The sequence below is a fragment of the Oncorhynchus mykiss genome, chromosome 22 (assembly GCF_013265735.2).
Source record: "Oncorhynchus mykiss isolate Arlee chromosome 22, USDA_OmykA_1.1, whole genome shotgun sequence".
NCBI classification, from domain to species: Eukaryota; Metazoa; Chordata; class Actinopteri; order Salmoniformes; family Salmonidae; genus Oncorhynchus; species Oncorhynchus mykiss.
The window spans coordinates 10,699,849-10,720,289 of NC_048586.1; the positions used below are offsets into that span (position 1 = coordinate 10,699,849).

The window sequence follows — 20,441 nt, forward strand, 5'->3', positions numbered from 1 at the left end:
AGGCGCATTTGATCACGCATTTGATCACACGGGTGTGATCATTCTACAGTGGTCCCTGTAGCATACGATCAAACCAGTGTGATTAGAACCAGTGTGATTAGAACGCGTATTTAGAACGTCCAGTTTGGAATGACTCAACAATCAGCACTTGAGCTGGCCAGACTGTTTTTTTTCCAGAAACATTTTGCACAAACACAGTACTTACAAAGTTATGTCCAGAATGCGAGCAGTTTATTTTTGGATGCAATGTTCAGACATTCACAGACCAAACCGGAAAAATACAGGCGACATTTGTCCGAGCGCTAACTGAGGAAAGATTGACATAACACAGGCGGGCATATTTGTATAACTCTCGGCTGACAGAAACTACAATATGAATGAGCTAATAGAAATGACTATTTATAATTAATCACATCACGGGTGAGCTCACCATTGATCAAAATACTTGAGTAAAACACTTTCTAGAAATGAAAAGAAATCCGACGATGGGTAGTTTGTGCGCTCCGTCATGTTTTTTTTTCTCGCATCAACCAAAGATAATAAGAGGAGACGATGAGTTTGGTCTGTTTATAGTATGCATGTTGAAGGGGGTGTGTCGTCTACGATCATACACTTCCCTTCATTCACTTCCGGAAGTTTACCCGAAAGATGAGTGAACCATTCCTTCACCTCATTATAACATCTTTGGTCTGGCAGATTACGTGACACCCAGAATGCATTGTATAATGTCAACAAACATGGCGCCATACATAGCTGGCAAATAGCTTAGCTCATTATAATCAGTAAAAAAAGTATTTTACACACATCATAGGTGTCCATTACATTATATGCAAAATAATCAGAATGTATTATTTGTCATCAGTAATTGAAAACATGAGAATAAAACTGTAAATACATTATGCTCAATACATACATTCATATTTACATACATACTGTATGTGTCTACAGTAGAAATGACAACACAATATACAGAAAATAAGGAACTTTCTCTGATAGGAATGCACACATGTCCAAAGTTATTATGTGTAAGGAAAACAACAAGGAAGGCAATGCGAGCACCAGCAAGAAAACATTCAAATTCTTGCAAAACTGCACAAATATATGCAGACTTGACCTGCGCAAACATGAGTGAAGTGCGGTGGGTTCTCCTGGAAGAGAGAAGTTTATCCAGCTCAGTAAAGCCTCAAACATAAATTGTCCGCAACACTGAAATGGACTACTTCAATGTGAAATAATGAGGCAGAACACACCTCAATTCAAACTGTTGTTAGAAAATAATTTGAAATTGACAAGTTGAAACAGCCTATAGATAATTAGCAGGCAGTGATGGTTAACTGTCCTGTTGTGTAATAATCACATTTTGGAACAGTGAGTGCATTCTGACATCACGTGTATAAAACAACTCACACTGGGGTGACCGTTACAGATATTTGGAACTCACATGTGAAAAGGTAAACATTAGGCCTCATTGACCCCACCCCCTTCTTGCCGATGACACGTCCGTCAACATTCTAACAGTCTAATACATAGAATATATCAAATCTATTGGAAAAATAATCATTTGGTTGTGTTTATGAAGGTCTTAGGTGACTAGAATACAACATTTTGAGGGGGGGAGAACAATAACATTTTCATTCATTTATGATACTGTAGGCTACAGTTGAAGTTGGAAGTTTACATACACTTAGGTTGGAGTCATTAAAACTAGTTTTTTAACCACTCCACAAATTTCTTGTTAACAAACTATAGTTTTGGGAAGTCGGTTAGGACATCTACTTTGTGCATGACACAAGTAATTTTTCCAACAATTGTTTACATATAGGCTAATTGACATGATTTGAGTCAATTGGAGGTGTACCTGTGGATGTATTTCAAGGCCTACCATCAAACTCAGTGCTTCTTTGCTTGACATCATGGGAAAATGTAAAGAAATCAGCCAAGACTTCAGAAAAAAAATTGTAGACCTCCATAAGTCTGGTTCATCCTTGGGAGCAATTTCCAAACGCCTGAAGGTACCACGTTTATCTGTACAAATAATAGTACGCAGGTATAAACACCATGGGACCACGCAGCCATCATACCGCTCAGGAAGGAGATGCGTTCTGTCTCCTAGAGATGAATGTACTTTGGTGTGAAAAGTGCAAATCAATCCCAGAACAACAGCAAAAGACCTTGTGAAGATGCTGGTTTGCACAGGTACAAAAGTATCTTTATCCACAGTAAAACGAGTCCAATATCGACATAAACTGAAACGCCGCTCAGCATGGAAGAAGCCACTGCTCCAAAACCGCCATAAAAAAAAAGCCAGACTACGGTTTGCATCTACACATGGGGACAAAGATCGTACTTTTTGGAGAAATGTCCTCTGGTCTGATAAAAAAAAAAAATAGAACTGTTTGGCCATAATGACCATCGTTATGTTTGGAGGAAAAAGGGGGAGGCTTGCAAGCCGAAGAACACCATCCCAACCATGAAGCGCGGGGGTGGCAGCATCATGTTGTCAGGGTGCTTTTCTGCAGGAGGGACTGGTGCACTTCACAAAATGGATGGCATCATGAGGACTCAAATGATGTAAATTAGCCACTCAGAAGCTTCTAAAGCCATTTTCCAAACTGTTTAAAGGCACAGTCAACTTAGTGTATGTAAACTTCTGACCCACAGGAATTGTGATACAGTGAATTATAAGTTAAATAATCTGTCTGTAAACAATTGTTGGAAAAAATGACTTGTGTCATGAACAAAGTAGATGTCCTAACCGACTTGCCAAAACGATAGTTTGTTTACAAGAAGTTTGTGGAGTGGTTGAAAAACAAGTTTTAATGACTCCAACCTAAGTGTATGTAAACTTAACTGTGCCTTTGTTGGGTTGTAGTGTGTAAAAGTCTTCGTTTTTCTCTTTATTGTGTCCCAGTCGATGGCAACTGTTGGACACAAACTTTCTTTCTTGCCTTGCATTGATCAAGTCTGAGTGTGGAGTATAGCTGCTGTGTACGTACTGGCTTTATTTTGTGCAGAGGAAGGGAGCTCCAGTCTCGCTTTGTTCACGTTGCCTACCAGGCTAATTTTCTATGCATTCTATGCTTCCTCTTACTCATCAACTCACGCATTCCCCCCCTTTCGCCCTCTTCATACTTTACTTCATTTATTTCTGTTGTTATATGTATGAAATTAGCTTCGGTGTAGTTTAGGTTCAGTTTCGAGGCAATTATCGGGGTGATTATCTTGGCATGGCACCTTCAACTATCGGGGGGGGGGGGGGACCATTCAACAAATGACATGCCTTCCTAAAACTGGTTATAACGCCAGTTCTGTGTGTGATATTAAGATTCTAACAATGACAGTGTGTTTATATAGATGTATTTAGGAAAAGTCAAGGATGGGGGGGACATGACTTTAAAAATGGCAGAGTAATAAAAAAATGTACATTTGTTTTGCTTCATTATGACGCTCTCTGCCTTTCTAGTGTTAATGCAATACAAAACAGAAAGACAATCGTTTCAACAATCTGCGGGACAAAAAAAAACACATTTCAGAGTTGTCAGTCTGACCACCCGCTCCTGCCACAGCATGAAAGATCATTGCGGTGCAGTCCGCATTTATGTCATTGCTCTCTACATCCAACCACCACTAATTCTATATACTCTATATAGCTCAGTGGTGGAGAAAAATAAGACCAGTGTAAATATACAGCAAATTGTGTGACAGGGTTGTAGCCTTGAACATGGGTTCCAAATATTTCAACTTCCTGTTTATATATTGCATCCATTCATCAATCACCCTATTTTATCCTTCACCCACAGAAGCATCCAATGACCTGTTATCATTTCCCATTTAATTAGCTCTGTTTCAATACAGCACATATGAATGAATCCCCTTAGATGGTTTAAGTCGCACTGCTGCGAAGGACAATGGGGGATTTTTAGATGAAGGAAGCAGTGTTGAAATTAACGTGGGAAGATCTGTGGCGTTATCCGATGATCCTACTTTGAATTAGCTACCTGGGCCCCCGATGCTCAGGGACACCTCATTTCCTACCCAGTTAAATATCATCACTGATGCCTATGATTGCAGGTTTCGATGGAAATGACCAAATCAGCTGATTCACGAAGTCTGGAACCAACTGGGCCCTGAACAGCTTCTACCCCCAAGCCATAAGACTTCTAAATAGTTAACCAAATAGCCTCGTGGACTATCTGCAGTGTCCCTTTTTGCACTAACACTTTTATCATCACATATGCTGCAGTTTCTGTTTATTTTCTATCCTGTTGTCTAGTCACTTTACCCCTACCTTCACTGAATAAAAATGTAAATGCAACATGCAACAATTTCAAAGATTTTACTGAGTTACAGTTCATATAAGGAAATCAGTCAATTGAAATACATTTATTAGGCACTAATCTATAGATTACATATAACTGGGAATACAGATTTGCATCTGTTGATCACAGATACACTATATATAGAAAAGTATGTGGACACTCCTTCATATTAGTATATTCAACTATTTCTGCCACACCCGTTGCTGACAGGTTGTGATATAGCCCAGGATTGAACCCAGGTCTGTAGTGACACCTCTAGCACTAGCAATGCAGTGCCTTAGACCACTGCGTCCCAATAGGATGCCACCTTTCCAACAAGTGAGTTTGGAACATTAATGCCCTGCTAGAGCTGCCCCGGTCAATTGTACGTGCTGTTATTGTGAAGTGGAAACGTCTAGGAGCAACAACGGCTCAGTCACGAAGTGTTAGGCCACAGAAGCTCACAGAATGGGACCGCTGAGTGCTGAAGTGCGCAGCGTGAAAAAATAGTATGTCCTCTGTTGCGACACTCACTACTGAGTTTCAAACTGCCTCCGGAAGCAACATCAACACAAGAATTTGTCGGGAGAATCATGAAATGGGTTTCCATTGCCGAGCAGCCGCACACAAGCCAAAAGATCACCATGCACAAGTGTCGGCTGGAGTGGTGTAAAGCTCACCGCCATTGGACTCTTGAACAGTGGAAACACGTTCTCTGGAGTGATGAATTACGCTATACCATTTCGCAGTCCAATGGAATAATCTGGGTTTGACGGAGGCCAGGAGAACGCTACCTGCCCGAACTGTAAAGTTTGATGGAGGAGGAATAATGGACTGGGGCTGTTTTTCATGGTTCGGCCTTGGCCCCCTAGTTCCAGTGAAGGGAAATATTAACGCTATAGCATACAATGACATTCTAGAAATATTTGTGGCAACAGTTTGGAGAAGGCCGTTTCTTGTTTCAGCATGACAATGCCCCTGTGCACAAAGCGAGGTCCATACAGAAATGATTTGTTGAGATCGGTGTGGAAGAACTTTAATGGCCTGCGTAGAGCCCTGACCTCAACCTCACCGAACATCATTGGTATGAATTGGATTGCCGACTGCGAGCCTGGCCTAATCGCCCAACATCAGTGCCCAAACTTACTAATGCTCTTGTGGCTGAATGGAAAGCCTTCCCAGAAGAGTGGAGTTTGTTATAGCAGCAAATGGGGGACCAACACCATATTAATGCCCGTGATTTTGGAATGAGATGTTCGATGAGCAGGTATCCACATACTTTTGGTCATGTAGTGTACCTTAAAAAAAAAGGTTAGTGGCGTGGATCAGAAAACCGAACAGTATCTGGTGTGGCCACCATTTGCCTCATGCAGTGCAACACATCTCCTTTGCATAGAGTTTATCAGGCTGTTGATTGTGGCCTGTGGAATGTTGTCACAAATAAACATTACATTCTCTGTCAACAGCTCTGGTGGACACTCCTACATTCAACATGCCAATTGCACACTCCCTCAAAACTTGAGACATCTGTGGCATTGTGTTGTGTGACAAACATATTTTAGTGGCCTTCTATTGTCCCCAGCACAAGGTCACCTGTGTAATGATTATACTGTTTAATCAGCTTGTTGATATGCCACATCTGTCAGGTGGATGGATTGTCTTAGAAAAGGAGAAACCCTCACTAACAGTACAACATTTGAGAAATAAGCTCAAACTCAGTACTGGTGTATATAGAGCCAAGTTGTGTATTTATTTGTGTTATTGTCTATTATTTGTCTCTGAATTGTTTTTAAGTAATACTTTCAATGTTAGTCAGGAAGCATGTGACAAATCACATTTAATATCAGGTATTTTAATCAACAAACAGGAAAATGGTTTTAAAAAGGCAAACACAATGTCGCAATACATAATTAAAGCTGTATAATTTAGCTGTGTGTAATCATCCACTGGGTCAATCAATCGTTTGCCATAGCTATCTTGAGAGATTTGAGATGTTGGACATAATGCAGGGCTGCTGCAGTATGAAACTGGTTTGTCAATGGGCTATTCAGTGAATATTGCATCTTTGTGGGGTGCCACAAAGAAAGAATGCTCAAGGACATATAATTCAATGCCAATTGAGTTTGTAATTTCACCCGAAGGAGCTCTCTCAGCTAGGGTGACATCTGGCTACTGAGTGTCAGCTAAGGCTTGGCTGAGCACAGTCTCTGAGGAAGAACCCTCCAGGTCTGTATCTAGCCCCTGCACAAAGAGCTAACTCCCAGACTGTTAGCGCCACTCTTACACATTGGATTTCCTTAGTCACAGACCTTGAATTGGTCAATTGCAATCAGACAACCAAACCACAGCAGTTGTGTAGTCAACTAGTGTGCAGAGACTGCCCCTATGGAAACGTTCAGTGTTCTGGGTTGTCTATAGGCTGACTACAATAACGCAAATAAATCAAATTTAAAAAAACACAACACATCACATTTTCAATGTTTACTGCCAACTATTGCGTTGACAGTGATGCTCAATTTCCAGGTATTTAATAATTTGTTGCAGTTAGTTACCATTTGTTACTTTTTTTTATTTTAGAATAATTGTGCCAACAGTTGTTGCCTTCTCACCTAGCTGCTTGCCTATTGTCCTGTAGCCCAGTCTTGTGCAAGTCTACAATTTTATCCCTGATGTCCTTACACAGCTCTCTGGTCTTGGCCATTGTGGAGAGGTTGGAGTCTGTTTGAGTGTGTGGACATGTCACGATCGTCTTAAGAAGCGGACCAAAGCGCAGCGGTGTGAATGCATAATTTTAATGGATGCCGAAAAACACGAAGTAAACTGAACAAACTAACAAAACAACTGACCGTGACTGCTAATGAACCATAGTGCTAACATGCAACTAGACACAGACAATAACCCACAAACCACAATACAAAACAGGCTACCTAAATATGGTTCCCAATCAGAGACAATGACAAACACCTGCCTCTGAGAACCATATCAGGCCAAAACACATAGAAACAGACTAACTAGACATGCAACATAGAATGCCCACTCATATCACACCCTGACCAAACAAATCATAGAAACAACTCAAATAATGGTCAGTGTGACAGGACAGGTGTCTTTTACACAGGTAACGAGTTCAAACAGGTGCAGTTAATACTTATGTCATGCAATGAAATGCTAATTAATTACCTAAAAATGTGATTTTCTGGATTTTTGTTTTAGTTTCCGTCTCTCACAGTTGAAGAGTACCTATGATAAAAATGACAGACCTCTACATGCTTTGTAAGTAGGAAAACCTGCAAAATCGGCAGTGTATCAAATACTTGTTCTCCCCACTGTATATACAGGTGGTACCGGTACCGAGTCAATGTGCAGGGGGAACAGGTTAGTCGAGGTAATTGATCATTCATGTTAGTTTACTCTTAAAGACATTCTTCCTATGCTTTCTTCTCACCTCAAACTACCTCAGTCTGTGCATGTGTTGGTATATCAACACAATAGATCTGTCTTTGTCACTTCTTCAAAATTGGCAGACCAAGGTGCAGCGTGCATTGAGTTCCACATCTTTTTTAATACAAAGTGAAACTAAACCCAAACCTTCCAAAGACCGTGAAGTCGTAGAAAAGCTTACCTAAATATGATCCCCAATTAGAGGCAACGATTACCAGCTGCCTCTATTTGGGAACCACACAATCCACCAACCTAGAAACCTAAACACCGGTCAGGGCGTGACAGTCTTGGATGTTGCATCTTTCTGTGGTGTTTATTGCAAATATATCTCATGCATCTTTCTCACATGAGATACAGTACATCGTTTGATGAATTGTTTGATGTCTGATCTCATCAAGCTTTTTGATCCCATTTGATCATAGAAAATTCTAGCATGGTAGACAGTGTCTAAATTGTGTTATTTGTTTAGGGAGGCAGTCTTGTCTTATTTCTCCATCCCTTTTTCCCATCTCAATTTTGTGCTCCCTGGACTGTCTCCTTCGTCTGTCAGAGCTCAATCTGTCTGTCTGAGGTAATGGACTGCGATGGATGCTAATCACTCTGGCCAGGCTGCCTCACAGACAGAGCCCAGGCAAGGCTCCTACTTCACGCTATGAATAAATTAGTATTTTCTCATTGCTGGTCGATCATACCCATTAGGTGTAGGTTACCCTGTTATTCAGATTGATGGCTGCCAAGGTTAAATCTGCTGGTCCAAGATCTGAGGCCAGCTGTTGGCTTGCACAAGGCGCGTTAATAAAGTGTTAATACTGTCTTCTTTGGTGGTCTGGATGTGTTGCGTTTACGACCAGGGTTGGAGTTCCGGGCTGTACAATGTATACAAATACTCTCCAGTAGATTCAATTTAGCAGGTAATAGCAATATGGTGTTAAGTCAATCTTTCCCTGCTGGTCCCTCTATGATGTTAAAATAATGTAGATGGAGTTTCTACCATATTGCTTTCACCAATTCGGCCTTTAAAGATCAATGCTTATAAACAAAAGGAAATGGAAGGAATAATTTCAGCAGTACTGGGAAACAAGCCATCTTTTGTGCTTGGTTGCATGTTACACATGTTACAGACACACTTTGAGCAATTGTTCGAGTTTTATTACTTGAAACAGATTTGTAATGTGGTCTGTGAGTGAGTGGTCTGCCAATCGTTAGTGAGTGGTCTGTCAAAATTGGCTCATCTTACTTATTAACGCACTCACAATTGTAATATTTTAATTACCTTTGGGCAGCATGTGCTGGCCCTGCCACCCGAGCAGTTGGGAGGGGGGGATAGGGGGGAATACGGGGGGGGGGGGGGGGGGTAAAGGGGGGGAATAAGTGGGGGGGCTACATCTACCCTCTTTCTTTCTACATGTCCTTGTTCTGTATGTCGTGTTTTGTATTGTTGTTTTTTGTACCTAAAACTCTGGGTCTTGTTGTTCCTGCCTGCTCTTTTATGTTTAGAAAAGAATTGTATACCTGTCTTGTATACCTATACACCATTCTTGTGTGTGCTCAATAAAAAATATTTGGAAAAAATATATATATATTGGCTCATCTTCACAAATTGACATTATCATGAGTTAAGTCAAATTATTTGAGATGTTCTACTTGTTGACTTGCCAGCTGCCCTCATGATTATTTCCTGTTATTTTGGAGCTAACAATATTAGCAATCTAAAATATTGATGGCAATATTTTGATGGCACGTATTTATATTGTCATCTAACTGATTAACTGATTAAAATCTTTTTTAGCTAGTGTCTCTGTAAAGGAAAAATGAGATGTGCGCTTGCTTTGTGGTCTGCAACTAATAATGTATTTTGACATCATGAATAGAAAGCAAGTTCATTATCCTTAACCATGATGTGAATTATATTTGATCAATTGCAATGTTTTGTGAAACCCTACACCAGTTCTAGGTTATCAAATCAATTAAAGTAATGAGCTACAGAATTAAGCTGTTGGCTAATGAGAACCTAGGCTAAGAAATATTGCTGGCAATTAAATATTGCTGCAAAATGAGTCCTATGTCAATTGCTGAAGGGGAGAGTTAACCATCTAAAATGAGGACTGCTCATTTGAACCATTAGTCCTCCAGAAAATGTTGCTGCCTAGTGAAGTCGTACACAGTTGGTGCTGCTATACACATTCTGCATGGCCTTGATTCAGAACATGGACACAATGTATACATTATTACATTCGGACTTATTCAGCTGGTCTAGCTTTCAGTGAAACCCAATGACCTGAAACTGAGGACTATTATATTCTACACTGGACTTCTGCACTGATTCAGTGGATTCACTCTGGGTGGATAAGCTGCACAGTCATTTGTCCCTGTCGGTTTTTCTTAGCGGCCTTGGAGTTTAAAAGTCTGTGATAGATATGACTTCACCTTGACTGTCAAATGAAATAGCAATGTTTATTTGTCACAGTATGCAATGTACCATGCGGTAACATCGGCAATGGGCCAAGCAGATGATCCAGAGTCCCTGTTGGTTTGAACATCTTTTCAGCTCCCTCTATCTAATGTACATATTTTTCCTTCCATGAGAATACTGGTCTTATTTTGACCCAAATGTTTTCTTGCTCAGTCATCTCAAGTCTTTTTTTCTTTTTACAACCAAATCAACATTTTTGATGTAAATAGCATCCAATTACTTATTTTATTGGGCAATTACACTTGTTTTTGAGAAACTGACCCTGACCAGCGATTCATTTCCTCTGCCTAGTTGTGTAATACAGGGACTCTAAAAAAACATTACAAAATGCTCTAAAAACACTAAAATACATCATTTTAGAAACGGAAATGCTCCCAGCATAGTGATGCAGGTCTTTAGAGGTTGTACACATGAAATTGTCATTCCGAACTTTATCTGCAACGTTACATTCCATTTTGTGTGACTTAAGCTGTTTTCCCTATCCAGCTGTTCCATTCTCTGTGTAGCCTTCTGCTACAGTTAACTGCCAAAATAAAGGAAACACCAACATAAAGTATCTTAATAGGGAGTTGGGCCACCACGAGCTGCCAGAACAGCTTCAATGCGCCTTGGCATAGATTCTACAAGTGTCTGGAAATTCCTGTGTGGAAGCACCTGCTTTCTGTATACTTTGTGTCCCTCATTTACTCAAGTGTTTCCTTTATTTTTGCAGTTACCTGTAGAATGGACAGAGAGGTATCGCTGAAGTTTCAACAATATGGAATATAACTTTACGGATAAAGTGTGGAATGACACAATTTCATGTGTACAACTGTATCACTATACTAATACCGTTTCAGTTTCTAAAAGGACGTATTTGGTGTTTTTGGAGCCTTTGTTCATGTTTTCTTCAGAGCCCCCGTACTGCACAAATAGGATGAGGAAATTAATCCCTGGATGGGGTAGGTTTCTCAAAACAAGTGAAATTGTAAGAAAACATGTCTGGATCATTCTATTACATCTCTTTACATAAAGAATTGAGATTTGGTTGCAAAAAAAAAAAGATATGCAGGCTGTTTTCCATATGCGTTTTATTTGAAATTACCCTGGTTGAGAAATACATTATTTATTAACAAATCTAAAAACTTCAAGCAATTGTCCAAAGCAGCACTTTGAATAGATCCGTGATTGATTTACTATTTATCAAGTTATCCATGTTTCTGTTTTCCATAGCACGGTATAATGCATAATATGCCCCATAGAGCCATATGTTCTACAGAAATCCAGTTCTAGGAGTGCCTGCATGGTGCACAGTAGTGACAGTAATTAATATACACATTTAAATAGCTGCTCACTTCAAAAGTCTCAAGGTCCCAAATAGATCTCTTGTACGGCATATGACCTTCTCAAAACTGAAGGGCACACTTTATGTTGGATTTTCCAGATGTTTCGATGTACTGTTTACTGGCCACGTGAGCTTGTGTCACAACAAATAAACAAGACGTAGGCAAGGTTATCTTGTATGTTATATCTGTCAGTGACGAATGCACTGTAAGGTTTACTCCTGGTGGCAAAGTGGCCCTTTCAGTGTTTTTGTGCTTCTTTTTGACCTTGTGCTGTCTTGCCATAAGCACAATATATTTCACTAGTTAAACTGATACATGAAAAACACTGTCTGAGATATTGATTAGTAAATTCTGCTAAGGCAAGTAAATCATTTAAGGCCTTGAACTAAGTTGTCCTTTGTCCAGCCTCACATCTACCATCCCCTTTGATGTTTCAAGGATTCTATTAGGCCTCAAGTGCCTATTTTTAAGCTAACGTTCAAATCAAGACAAGTTGAAAATCAGTTGAAGTTGTGTTTGCTCACACAGTTCGCTGTAAGGCCACACTCTGTCAAAGCTAGCCTGCTTACTGACTGAAAAAAGATAACCCCAATGCAGATTGAGTTGGGCGTCTGTCTCTCCGTATACTCAACTTTAAAGTTGCTCTAGGACCTGTAGGCCTATACAAATTCCAATGCAGAACTGAAGTTCTGGCTTTGGAAGTACATATTAGAATGTAGTGAAATGGTCAACGCACATTATCTTGTAGGACCTAGGATCAGGCAATGGACCTAGGACTAGCCATACCAAGAAGAGTAGAAATGACTGTCAAGGAACATTTGATGAAAGAAAATATACACACGCACACATATAGGCCTACACATGCCATTGGTTTAGATGCTGGACAGAAAAAAGAATAGAAAAAGGCTAACGTGATTTAAGGTGGCCTAAATGTTTCTCTGTTATTGATTTCAAGTGATGTAGAAAAGCCACAATGTCAATCTTTAGCTGATTTAAACTTCTAAACATTCTAAACACTTCAGCGAGGAGGCCTTTCTAATCGACACTGGCCTGGGTATCCTGGAAGGATATTGACCTCATTCCGACAGTAGAGGATGCCTGGTTGTTCTTTAAAAGTGCTTTCCTGACCATCTTAAATAAGCATGCCCCATTCAAAAAAATTTAGATCCAGGAACAGATATAGCCCTTGGGTCACTCCACACCTGACTGCCCTCGACCAGCCCAAAAACATCCTGTGGCGTACTGCATTAGCATCGAATAGCCCTCGCGATACGCAACTTGTCAGGGAAGTTAGTGACCAGTATACGCAGGCAGTTAGGAAAGCAAAGGCCAGCTTTTTCAAACAGAAATTTGCATCCTGTAGCACAAGCTAAAAAAAGTTCTGGGACACTAAAGTCCATGGAGAATAAGAGCACCTCCTCCCAGCTGCCCACTGCACTGAGGCTAGGAAACACTGCCACCACCGAAAAATCCATGATAATTGAGAATTTCAATAAGCATTTTTCTATGGCTGGCCATGCTTTCCACCTGGCTACCCTTACCCCGGTTAACAGCCCTGCACCCCTCACAGAAACTTGCCCAAGCCTCCCCCATTTCTCTTTCATCCAAATCCAGATAGGTCATGTTCTGAAAGAGCTGCAAAATCTGAACCCTTACAAATCAGCCGGGCTAAACAATCTGGACCCTCTCTTTCTAAAATTATCCGCAGAAATTGTTGCAACCCCTATTACTAGCCTGTTCAACCTCTCTTTCATATCGTCTGAGATCCCCAAAGATTGGAAAGCTGCCGCGGTCATCTCCCTCTTCAAAGGGGGAGACACTCTAGACCCAAACTGCTTCAGACCTATATCTATCCTACCCTGCCATTCTAAGGTCTTCGAAAGCCAAGCTAACAAACAGATTACCGACCATTTTGAATCCCACCGTACCTTCTCCGCTATGCAATCTGATTTCCGAGTTGGTCATGGGTGCACCTTAGCCACGCTCAAGGTCCTAAACAATATCATAACCGCCATCGATAAGAGACAATACTGTGCAGGTGTATTCATCAATCTGGCCAAGGTTTTCAACTCTGTCAATCACCACATTGTTATCGGCAGACTCAACAGCCTTGGTTTCTCAAATTACTGCCTCACCTGGTTCAGCAACTACTTCTTAGACAGAGTTCATTGTGTCAAATCAGAGGGCCTGTTGTCCGGACCTCTGGCAGTCTCTATGGGGGTGACACAGGGTTAAATTCTCGGGCCGACTGTTTGCTCTGTATACATCAATGATGTCACTTTTGCTGCTGGTGATTCCCTGATCCACCTCTACGCAGACGACACCATTTTGTATGCTTCTGACCCTTTGGAAAATGTGTTAACTAACCTTCAGACGAGGTTCAATGCCATAAAACTCTCCTTCCATGTCCTCCAACTGCTCTTAAATGCAAATAAAATTAAATGCATGCTCTTCAACCGATCGCTGCCCACACCTGCTTGCCCGTCCAGCATCACTACTCTGGATGGTTCTGACTTAGAATATGTGGACAACTGCAAATACCTAGGTAAACTCTCCTTCCAGACTCACATTAAGCATCTCCAATCCAAAATTAAATTTAGAATTGGCTTCCTATTTTGCAACAAATCATCCTTCAATCATGCTGCCAAACATACCCTCGTAGAACTTCCTATCCCACCGATCCTTGACTCAAGCGATATAATTTACAAAATAGCCTCCAACACTCTACTCAGCAAATTGGATGCAGTCTATCACAGTGCCATCCGTTTTGTCACCAAAGCCGCATATACTACCAACCACTGCAACCTGTTTGCTCTCGTTGGCTGGCCCTCGCAGGTATATCTCACTGGTCACCCACAAAGCCAATTCCCCCTTTGTCTGCCTTTCCGTCCAGTTTTCGGCTGCCAATGACTGGAACAAACTGCAAAAATCACTAAAGCTGGAGGTTCATATCTCCCTCACTAACTTTAAGCACCAGCTGTCAGAGCAGCTCACAGATCACTGCACCTGTACATAGCCCATCTGTAAATAGCCCATCCAACTACCTCATCCCCCATACTGTTATTTACATTGCCTTGCGAAAGTATTCGGCCCCCTTGAACTTTGCGACCTTTTGCCACATTTCAGGCTTCAAACATAAAGATATAAAACTGTATTTTTTTGTGAAGAATCAACAACAAGTGGGACACAATCATGAAGTGGAACGACATTTATTGGATATTTCAAACTTTTTTAACAAATCAAAAACTGAAAAATTGGGCTTGCAAAATTATTCAGCCCCTTTACTTTCAGTGCAGCAAACTCTCTCCAGAAGTTCAGTGAGGATCTCTGAATAATCCAATGTTGACCTAAATGACTAATGATGATAAATACAATCCACCTGTGTGTAATCAAGTCTCCGTATAAATGCACCTGCACTGTGATAGTCTCGGAGGTCCGTTAAAAGCGCAGAGAGCATCATGAAGAACAAGGAACACACCAGGCAGGTCCGAGATACTGTTGTGAAGAAGTTTAAAGCCGGATTTGGATACAAAAAGATTTCCCAAGCTTTAAACATCCCAAGGAGCACTGTGCAAGTGATAATATTGAAATTGAAGGAGTATCAGACCACTGCAAATCTACCAAGACCTGGCCGTCCCTCTAAACTTTCAGCTCATACAAGGAGAAGACTGATCAGAGATGCAGCCAAGAGGCCCATGATCACTCTGGATGAACTGCAGAGATCTACAGCTGAGGTGGGAGACTATGTCCATAGGACAACAATCAGTCGTATATTGCACAAATCTGGCCTTTATGGAAGAGTGGCAAGAAGAAAGCCATTTCTTAAAGATATCCATAAAAAGTGTCGTTTAAAGTTTGCCACAAGCCACCTGGGAGACACACCAAACATGTGCTTCGTGCTCTGGTCAGATGAAACCAAAATTGAACTTTTTGGCAACAATGCAAAACGTTATGTTTGGCGTAAAAGCAACACAGCTGAACACACCATCCCCACTGTCAAACATGGTGGTGGCAGCATCATGGTTTGGGCCTGCTTTTCTTCAGCAGGGACAGGGAAGATGGTTAAAATTGATGGGAAGATGGATGGAGCCAAATACAGGACCATTCTGGAAGAAAACCTGATGGAGTCTGCAAAAGACCTGAGACTGGGACGGAGATTTGTCTTCCAACAAGACAATGATCCAAAACATAAAGCAAAATCTACAATGGAATGGTTCAAAAATAAACATATCCAGGTGTTAGAATGGCCAAGTCAAAGTCCAGACCTGAATCCAATCGAGAATCTGTGGAAAGAACTGAAAACTGCTGTTCACAAATGCTCTCCATCCAACCTCACTGAGCTCGAGCTGTTTTGCAAGGAGGAATGGGAAAAAAATTCAGTCTCTCGATGTGCAAAACTGATAGAGACATACCCCAAGCGACTTACAGCTGTAATCACAGCAAAAGGTGGCGCTACAAAGTATTAACTTAAGGGGGCTGAATAATTTTGCACGCCCAATTTTTCAGTTTTTGATTTGTTAAAAAAGTTTGAAATATCCAATAAATGTCGTTCCACTTCATGATTGTGTCCCACTTGTTGTTGATTCTTCACAAAAAAATACAGTTTTCTATCTTTATGTTTGAAGCCTGAAATGTGTCAAAAGGTCGCAAAGTTCAAGGGGGCCGAATACTTTCGCAAGGCACTGTATTTGATTTATTTTGCTCACTGTGCTTTTTCTTTAGTTTTAAACTTTATTTGGCCCGTAGTTGCAATTGCAGGAATACTTTTTTCAAGGATACAGTTACATGTTAAATGTGCAACCAGAGGGAACAAAACTCTAGACTACTTTTACTCCCCACACAAAGATGAGTACAAAGCTCTCCCTCGCCCACCATTTGGCAAATCTGACCATAATTTTATCCCCCTGATTCCTGCTTACCAGCAAAAACTAAAGCAGGAAGCACCAGTGACTCAGTCAATAAAAAAGTGACCGTTATGTCCCCTGACTAACCATCAAACAGGCAAAGCGTCAATACAGGACTAAGATTGAATCATACTACGCTGGCTCCGACGCTCGTCGGATGTGGCAGGGCTTGCAAACTATTACAGACTACAAGGGAAGCACAGCCGCGAAGCCGCGAGCTGCCCAGTAACACGAGACTACCAGACGAGCTAAATTAAGTCTATGCTTGCTTTGAGGTAAGTAATACTGCCCAATTGACGACCGACCCGTAGCACTCACGTCTTTAGCCATGAAATGCTTTGGAAGGCTGGTCATGGCTCACATCAACACCATTATCCCAGAAACCCTAGATCCACTCCAATTTGCATACCGCCCCAACAGATCTAAACACAATGCAATCTCTATTGCACTCCACAATGCCCTTTCCCACATGGACAAAATTAGCACCTATGTGATAATGCTATTCATTGACTACAGCTCAGCGTTCAACACCATAGTGACCTCAAAGCTCGTCACTAAGCTAAGGACCCTGGGACTAAGCATCTCCCTCTGAAACTGGATCCTGGACTTCCTGACTGGCCTTCCCCCAGGTGGTAAGGGTAGATAACAACACATCTGCCACGCTGATCCTCAACACGGGGGCACCTCAGGGGTGCGTGCTCAGTCCCCTCCTGTACTCTCTGTTCACCCATGACTGCACGGCCAGGTACGACTCCAACACTAAAGGAGATGATTGTGGACTTCAGGAAAAAGAAGACCGAGCGTGCCCCCATTCTCATCGACGGGGCTGTAATGGAGCAGGTTGAGAGCTTCAAGTTCTTTGGTGCCCACATCAACAATAAACTATTATGGTCCAATACACACCAAGTCAGTCGTGAAGAGGGCACAACAAAGCCTATTTCCCCTCAGGAGACTAAAATTATTTGGCATGGGTCTTCAGATCCTCAAAAGGTTTTACATCTGCACCATCGAGAGCTTGGTTGCATCACTGCCTGGTATGGCAACTGCTCGACTGGTACAGAGGGTAGTGTGTACGGACCAGTACATCACTGGGGCCAAGCTTCCTGCGATCCAGGACCTGTATGCTACGCGGGGTAAGAGGAAGGCCCTAAACATTGTCAAAGACTCCAGCCACCCCTCCAGTTTTCTCTGCTACAGCATGGAGCGCCAAGTTTATAAATATATAAAAAATCCTACAATGTGATTTTCTGTATTTTTTTTCTCATTTTGTCTGTCATAGTTGAAGTGTACCTATGATGAAAATTACAGGCCTCTCTCATCTTTTTATGTGGGAGAACTTGCACAATTGGTGGCTGACTAAATACTTTTTGCCCCACTGTATACACCTGTTCTGAATGGCCCCAGAGTCTGCAAACCACTAAGCAAGGGTTTGAAGACCAAGCAGCAGTCAGGGACCTGTTTGCAAAAGCAAACACGTTTGGTGATCGCCAAAAGGCATGTGGGAGACTCCCAAAATATATGGAAGAAGGTAATCTGGTCAGATGAGACTAAAATTGAACCTTTTGGCCATCAAGGAAAACGCTATGTCTGGTGCAAACCCAACACCTACCATCACCTCGAAGACACCATCCCCACAGTGAAGCATGGTGGTGGTAGTATCATGCTGTGTAGATGTTTTTCATCAGCAGGGACTGAGAAACTGGTCAGAATTGAATGAATGATGCATGGCGCTAAATACATGAAAATTCTTGAGGGAAACCGGTTTCAGTCTTCTAGAGATTTCAGACTGGGACAGAGGTTCACCTTCCAGCAGGACAATAACCCTAAGCATACTGCTAAAGCAACACTCAAGTGGTTTAAGAGGAAACATTTAAATGTCTTGGAATGGCCTAGTCAATTCCCAGACCTCAATCTAATGGAGAATCTGTGGTATGACTTAAATATTGCTGTACACCTTCGGAACTCATCCAACTTGTGGGAGCTGGAGCAGTTTTGCCTTGAAGAATGGGCAAAAATCCCAGTGGCTAGATGTGCCAAGCTTATAGAGACATACTCCAAGAGACTTGCAGCTGTAATTGCCTCAAAATGTGGCTCTACAAAGTATTGACTTTGGGGGGGTGAATAGTTATTCACACTCAAGTTTTCTGTTTTTTTGTCGTATTTCTTGTTTGTTTCACAATAAAAAATCATTTTCATCTTCAAAGTGGTAGGCATGTTGTATAAATCAAATTATCATGCCCTGAAACTCTATGTTCTGTGTTTCTATGTTTTGGCCTGGTATGGTTCTCAATCAGGGACAGCTGTCTATCGTTGTCTCTGATTGGGAATCATACTTAGGCAGCCTTTTTCCATCCAGCTAGGACGGGTTGTGCCGGCTCTACGCTTGAGACCTCCAGTGCACCGCCATGGCCCAGTGTATCCTGTGTCCTGTTCCGGTTCCACGTACCCGGCCTCCAGTATGTCTCCCCAGCCTGGTAAGCCCTGTGGCAGCTCCATGCACCAGGCTTCCAGTACGTATCCTCAGTCCGGTGAGACCTTTTCCGGCTCCACATAGGAGGCCTCCAGTGATGATCCATGGCCCGAAGCCTCCAGTGATGATCCATGGCCCGAAGCCTCCAGTGATGATCCATGGCCCGAAGCCTCCAGTGATGATCCATGGCCCGAAGCCTCCAGTGATGATCCATGGCACGAAGCCTCCAGCGACGATCTCCAGTCCGGAGCCTGCGGCGAGGGTCCCCAGTCCGGGGCCTGCGGAGAGGGTCTCCAATCCGGGGTCGGCGACGAGGGTCCCCGCACCAGAGGCGCCACCAAAGTGGGGGGAGCCAGACGTAGATCGCGGTCAGCGTCACGCACCGGAGCCGCCACCGAGGTAGATGCCCACCCGTAGTGTCACGGTGCTGACTTTTGCCCAATACCTGCAGCAAAAGCCGCTACCCTGTCCTCTGGCTGGGCAGAGTACTTTGGGACTTTAGTTACTTCGGTGTAACAAGGGCCTAGCCGTGCGGCCCTACCAACACTCCTATTTATTCGTTTATTCGAGTTGGGTTTGTTCCTTCATTCACGTTGTCACTCCCTTATTTTCCGGTCTAGTATGAGGCCTTGGATAGAGTGTTATGGATTCCTCCTATATTTTTTGACCTTCAAGTTATCTTTACCTATGTATATATCAATACCTAATAACAACTCCTATTAGTTATTATGCTCGTCAGCTAGTAGTCACTTGGAAACTAGTATTGGTATAGGTTTTGACTCTCTTAAAAATATATTATTGTCCACACAATGAAATATTCTTTAGTGCAATCACTTTAACCTATAACCAGGGTTACTTTCTATTCAGTGAGAGTGTCAAAGGCGTTTGCTCTCCAGATCGTTAATCTGGCCTAGTTGTCAAAGTTTCAAGCTTTTATTAAGTCACTGTTTTTTGTCTTATACACATCATTACAATTCAATGGTTATACAGTTTCTCAATACAACAATAATTCTCAATCAATCCTTAATGCTTTAAGCTATGCCAGATAATATTGCAAAACTTTAAATGCGTTAACACTTCTAACAATATTGACTAAATAGTTCAATTACCTTAAATGCTCAGCCCCTTGGTCGCTTTCCTGTAATTGGTATTCTCACAGCTATGACGCTAGATTCCGAATTCCAATATCTCTATACACTTCCAACTCTGTGTATCGACTCAATATATTGTAACTGGTACTTGGCTATTTTTCCTTGAATTGCTAATCACCTCTGGTTCCTGGTGTCAAAAATGCGAACGCCCGCTTTGTCTATGTGATCAAAAGGTGGTTAGACCTCTGTTTTTCGGAGACTTAGTCGGGTTCACAAGATTCAACTAGCTTCTTCAGATAGTGACCCAATAAGTACTTAAGCAAAAATATCCAGCTCTCAAAATATTGTTCTAGTCCAACAAAAAGTGTATATCCTAATACTATTCACTTCCAACTCTGCATAGACTCAATTTATGGTAACTGGTACTTGACTGTTTTTC

General features: G+C 41.8%; 1 protein-coding gene across 2 annotated transcripts in view; it reads left to right on the forward strand.

The window, feature by feature from the left end:
• The window catches only part of LOC110501378 (PTB domain-containing engulfment adapter protein 1), a 140,776-nt gene that overhangs the window by 66,220 nt on the left and 54,115 nt on the right, over positions 1 to 20,441 (forward strand). The window contains exon 1 of one of the 2 annotated variants that reach the window (XM_036958725.1): positions 7,549 to 7,571. The exons of the other annotated variant lie outside the window; for it this stretch is intronic. The gene's annotated coding sequence lies outside the window, so the exon portion shown is untranslated. Of the gene's footprint in view, positions 1 to 7,548; positions 7,572 to 20,441 lie in introns of those variants that run through there. 2 annotated transcript variants of the gene reach the window in all.